We start from the raw sequence: 6316 nt of genomic DNA, 5'->3' as shown, positions 1-6316 counted from the left end.
TCATTCTGTTATAAACAACCTGCGCTGCAAGGAACGCTACAGGAATAAAATCCCCACACCTCTGAGACACGGAGTGAGGGCCAGGAGGCACAGCCTGTATCATTATTCCAAATGAGATATGTAAAGCCTCAGTTTATTCCTTATTTACATCGATAAATACCAGGCTTCACAGTGGCACAAGGAACGTTGTGGGAATCTCAACTAACAGTAAATTAATTTGGTTGTGGAGGAAGGGCAATCACAGGATGCATCAAATTAACGCATCTTTGCCTACAGAGATTTCTAAGAAGTCGTGACACAGAGGAAGAAGAGTCTCCTGAGATGAATCTCACCAGGAAAAATGATCACAAGCACAGCATCCTGATCCTGCTCAGCTACCTCATGCTGCCAGCACACCTTGAGTGAAATCATTTCAGAGATTAAAAATCCCAGGAAGTTATTACCGCTTTCAGAGAGGTATTTATAGCACTTGAATTAAAAATGTATTTTATCAATGTTTGCTATATACTTGGAAGGTTTCTTTTTAAGGAAACCCTGGTGATGCCTCCTGTGCTCTTATACCTTCTCAAGCAGCTTAACCAGAAACAAACTGTGTTACGGTTCAGCCCTGTGCTACAAGATGGTGCAGAGATGAGTTGCTTAAAGCTCACCAGCACAGAAAAGGCTTCTGGCTCCATTCCTCACACCTCCTCCCAGCCACATCTTTCTTTCCCTTGCAGGGCTCCCCAGGTAAACTGCTGATTTTCTGCTAAGGCCTTACTAAGCAGGACTGTGGGGTGGAGAGCAGGAGTCAGCTGGTGGATTAGCTCAGCTCATTTCCAATAGCTAACAGCCAAAATTTTCCCAGGTAACAAGTGGGGAGAAAAAAAACCCAATGAACTGGAGTGGGGAATACTGCTCTGCCCCATATTATGTGGTCCTAGCACTGCTTGTCTGCACCCAGTTTCAGGCACCTGAACCTTTTTGTCACCCAAAGGCCCATGCTGGGGCGAATTAGAGCTGAAAAGGCACATTTTAGCCAGAAGAAACAGTGAATACTTCATACCTCTTTCTGTGGTTTTATTTGAGATTTAAATCCCTACCCTTACAATCCTTGCTGATCCCAAAATCTTGACAGCAATGGGTACATTACGTGTGCTTGAAACATTATTTGCCTGTTCCAGTAGATTTTGCTGTAGTCCCTGCTCCCAGCTGGTGCAGGAAATCCCCCTGCTACAATACAACGGTATTTTGAGGGGGCAGAATGCCTCTTAAAACCATCAGGACCTTCCTTTCCCCAGCTGACAGTTGTGCACCATCACTGTGGCAACTGCAATGCCTGTGTACATGAGAAATATTAGGAAAGCATTAGGCTTATTTTAGCTATATTCTAATGCAGTGTTGCACCTGGAAGGGAGGAAGGGAACAAGCACCATACGAGCAGTCACAGTGCATTTCCACCCTGGAAGTGTTCCACAGCTGTCTGAGGCGACAGGTACCGCACCTTAAAAAACATCTAAGAGATAACCTGGGTTTGTTCAGTGCTCCTGACACAAAATGAATGGTGTGAAACCTTAGCTAGACCTCTCTCCAGCTGAAGCTCCTCTTTTTCACTCTGAGGCAGAGCTGGTTGGAACATAAACCTTCCTGAACTTGAGGGATAGCTGGAGCACAAGCCTCGGCTGCTGTGCCCAGCTGCTGCCGCTGCTGCCTCACAGCCTGAGCCAACAGCCATGAAATGTAATTTCTCTACCAAACGCTGGTGTCACGATCACTTGCTCTTGAAACACTGCCTGGGACTTCAGAAGCATATTAAGTAACACAGGAGCTGCTTCTGAGAGGTTCCCAGGAAGATAAACTGATCAACTGGGAGCCGAAGCAGAGGTGAGGATGAAGGGATTTTAGTTGATATTTGCTTCCAGAGGCTTAAATAAATGTTTTTTAAACCCTAAAACATGATATTAAAGTGTTGAATCCCAATGCTTTTGGCAAAAGCTCCCTCATCTAGGAATGATTTCATATCAGCCAAGCTGTTAAGCAGAGGTTGTCATGGAAACAAGTTTTATTCAAATGATATGGCCAGAGATATACTGTATTTAGTGAGTTCTTCATTTGCTGCATATTGGGAACATGTCAGAACTAAATGATATTGCATAATTTTGTTTTGTTAAAAACAACCTGGCTCACTGCCCCTGTTTTTCTGACAGGCTTGTGTCCAGTCCTGCCTGGGACAGGTTTTCCACACAGAACCTGCTCCACAGGAGAGGCTCCTCAAGCAGCTGGTGCCTGCAAGCTCCCAGAGAAGCCTTCCTTCAAATACATGAACCTGCCCAAGTCAAACAAGCAGGGGAACCTTTCCTCAGCTTCTATAACTGATATAACCATTCACTAGTCCAAAAAGAAGTGAAGTTCAACCAGATCCTTTCCTCCCTTACTAAAAAAAATTCCTATAGATGCATTTTGAAAGTCTAAAAAAATATCAATACAATTACATAAAAGTAAAGCCAGTTCATGTGTTGGTGGGCATCTCATAAGTGTCCTTGTAAACACAGGAATCCTATTAACTTACTGTTGGTGACTGATGGCAGAACAAATCTCAGAAAGGACATGTGCATACTAAATTTGTACCTCTGCTTTTTTAGCTGTGGAGCTGTTAAAAAGTACAGGAACTTTGTCTACATCCTAAGAGTAAATGCCTTTTTTTTTTTTTTTTTTAATATAACTAAAAATAAATGGAATAGTTCTTGCTCAAGTTATAAACTAAAACCAAGTCAGCTTTGGCCAGGACACTGTGTAGAAACTTGATCCTGAAGAGTGAAAACAAAAATAAAATACAAAATTGGCTCCAAAATCACTCTCATGGAAACCACTGTGCAGATTTTACGGAGCAGCATCCAAAGGAAGGTGGTTTAACATCTCCCAAGGGACCAAGATTCCTGATTGCCCAATAGAAGCTGAGCATTAAGTAGAAGGCAAACAAAAGTAAAACCATACCCTTAAAGTTGTTACATAACTGAACATTCTGTGAAATGCTTCATGGGAAGGCGATGACATCTCATGATCTCCTGTGAAAATGGAATGGGAGCTTGCTAACTTCTGGGGCAGGTGATCCTAGATTTCTCCAGGCTTTATAAATACAGTTAATAAAGGAAAAAATGGGTCCAATAACTCTTTTGGTATATTAAAAGCAAATCACAGGATGGAATTCTGCCAGATACGAGCAAGAAGAAGGCAATACCTACCTCAAGTTAGTGTCCAAGTTGGAAAGACATCAGTCTTTCCAGGATCCTTGATGCATTCCAGAATCACAGCTCTCTCTGGTTACCACCACTTGTGAAGGAAGGCTGAGCCTCATCCAAAACCCTTTACAGTTAAATAAGGGCATAGATTCACTTCATCATGCTTTAGATTAGATCTTTATTTCTTTACCTAGTCATCCTTGGGGAGCTGAACTGGCTTAGCCCAATCTATGCATCAGGTATTAGGAGACTGGAACTTCTTACCTAGCTTTGGATATTGGGCTTCTGCTTTCATCCTTCCCTGTTCCCCACCCTTGGAAAGCACTGGGACTCTCTGAGGTGCTAAAGAGATGCCCAGCAAAGGTGAGGTCAGGCACATAAATGCAAGAAACCTGACAGACCTCAAAGTTAAGTTATATGTTGGAAACAAACTCCAAATATCTTGCTTTTCCTGATTTTCCAGTAAAATATCTGCAGAGTGTTTCACTTAGATATTGCTTCCCCAGACATGAGGATCCCAAAATAGCACCGTCCTCAATGCCATTCTGTGTTATAATGTTATTGGCACCACATCTGGCATCGGCTTTGATGTGGAACATGAGCTTAAATACTAATCTTTTTTTTTTTACAGGCTTCCAGTATACAGCTGAAGGGAACAATGTGCAAGAGTCACATCCTACACACTGCACAAACCACGTTAGCCTGGACTGCAGAGTGAGCCTGGGATAGAAACCCCCCACTACTGTTGATATTGTAAAAAATAAGTACATTCTAACATGTAAAAATTACAGGACATAATATTTTTATACAAGCTCGCTGCTCTATGGTTCAGCTCATAGGGGTCATTCCACTTTCTGCATCATGCCATCACATTTGGTACCTGTCCAAGGCAGCAAAGCAAAGGCCCCCTCCGGAAATAAACCACTAGAGGGAGACTGACTTCAGCAATGGAACACCCACAGGGAGAAAATCCTGTACATCCATTAAAAAAAAACCCAACAAGATTTGGGTCAAAATTGCTCTTTGTGTTTCTGCTTCACACATAAAAGCGGCTGAAATTAAAGGGTCAAGTTTGGCTCCATTAAGGTAAACTGAGGGAGCATCATGTAAGGGATCAGGCAGTCACAAATTCTTCTACTATTTGTAAGAGGTTAGGCCAACTCTATTAAAAAAAAAAAAAAAAAACACACCAAAAAATAACCCAGCCACTGAAAATACTAATAGCTGTATCCTAGCAACATCACGGATTCCATGTGGACTTTGTTCTGGAGTCTACAGTCCTATTTCATCAAAATTATTGACTTTCTCAAAGTCTCTAAACGACCATCAAAAAAACAGTTAGTGCTTAAAAAATACAAACATTTAATTAGTCACATTAATAAGAAAAAATGAAGAGCAGCACTGCGTGCTAGTGCTCCCTTTTCATGGAGCTCAATTTAGCTTCCTTTGAAATCAATGTCAAAATTCCCACTTTATTCATTGGAAGCAGAGCCTCTCCTTCGAGGAGAAAAGCTGGAAATGGCCCTACAGAACTTGGCAGATGAGGTTTGTTCCCCAGGCTGAGCTCACGCATCGCACGGATAGAATTCATACAGCTCTCCGTGATCCTCCCAGTCACCATGTCCTTATTGCAAAGGTATATCAATTGGCATGCCAGTGGCATCCAGAGGCTTTCTACAAGGCTTTTGTGCTATGCATGTAACCAGTGTCCTTTTTTTCCCCTAAGCTTTGTTTTTATTTAATCCCCCCAAATTTTTTCAAGATCTCAAAAAATGTGGAATCCTTCTCTCAGGTATGAAGATTTCAGGTTTAACACAGCTCTGGGAGGTTTTTCCTCATCAGTCCTGCATCACTGAAGTAAAATAAAGTTAGATAAAATGCAAGGGCAAAAGGCCAAATAAATAAAAAATGAAACGACCCAGCCCTTCCAAAGAAAAACTCTGCGCAAAAGGAATGCCTAAGAATAAACCCAACCCCAAACAAGTAAGCTCTTACCCTTAACAACTTGCATGATGAGCCAAGGAATCCTGGGGCATTTTGGCATATAATTCAGGGTTTGGGCAGACTCAGATTTTTGGTCACAATTTTCACTGAGCTCCAAAGTACATCACAGCTTTTCTGACAGTTTTCATCTGTTATTCCAAGCTCTGCTTCAAAAAGTTAGCAAGACCTTTTACCAGAAAGAAAGCACTATTAAAATAATGTTTTCCTTTTCATCATTCTGCCTTAAAAGCTTAGTTGATAGGATAGTCTGGTGAAAAATATTTCTCACGCTTTACTTAGCCCACAGAGTTGGTTGAGACCCACCAACACTTTAAAACTGCAAAACCTTTTAATGTGCTATTCCTATAGTTCAAAGTTAAATGAAATGACAAGGGAACGCCTTTGTTGAAGAACTGATTTAAATACAGAAGGGCCAGTTAGTGACTTTCAGCCCGTGAGCATGAATCTGGTGGCTGGATTTGAATTCCAGGCATGGCACTGAACTTTCTGTTCTGCTCCAGCAGCGGTGGTGGAGAACCTTGAGCTGTCCTCAGAACCGCTGCTCGTGGTCACAGGAACACGCTGCCAGATCATCATCCCACTCCAACACCCCAGCAAGGGCGTTATCTCAACAGACAACACCCGTTTAACTATGAATTTAGCATTCAAGCAGTGTTCGTGGACTCCCTGGTACAGTTAAATCTCACAGTTTTAGTCACACTGAAGGTTTTACACTGCTCATCCTTTCGTTTCCACCAGCTGTGGGGGGAAGGGGCTGTAGGCAAGGAGGGGATATCTATTTGCACAGAGTGCCGAAATAAGGGAGTAGTTCTGGCTTCATCTAGACTGTGCACAGTGTAAACCAACAGGAAAGGTAACATATAAGGACAATGGAACAGCAAAGAAATCAGATTTCAGATTTTATCTACTCAAAAGATGGTATCAGAAGGTACTTCCAGCACCTCAAATAACTCTCCCTGATGACTAGATTAATTCCAAAGCTGCTCCAAGAAGAGCAACTGAATAAAAACTTGAGAGTTGCATACCAAATTCTGCTCCTAGTTCTACCTTGTAAGAGAGCTGTTTGGCTAATTTATACCTGGGTAAAAGGGGAG

Source organism: Corvus kubaryi, unplaced genomic scaffold (genome assembly GCF_017639235.1).
Source record: "Corvus kubaryi isolate FWS band 111438036 unplaced genomic scaffold, C.kubaryi_AGA036_p1.0 136, whole genome shotgun sequence".
Classification (NCBI taxonomy): Eukaryota; Metazoa; Chordata; class Aves; order Passeriformes; family Corvidae; genus Corvus; species Corvus kubaryi.
This window is presented reverse-complemented; position numbering follows the sequence as displayed.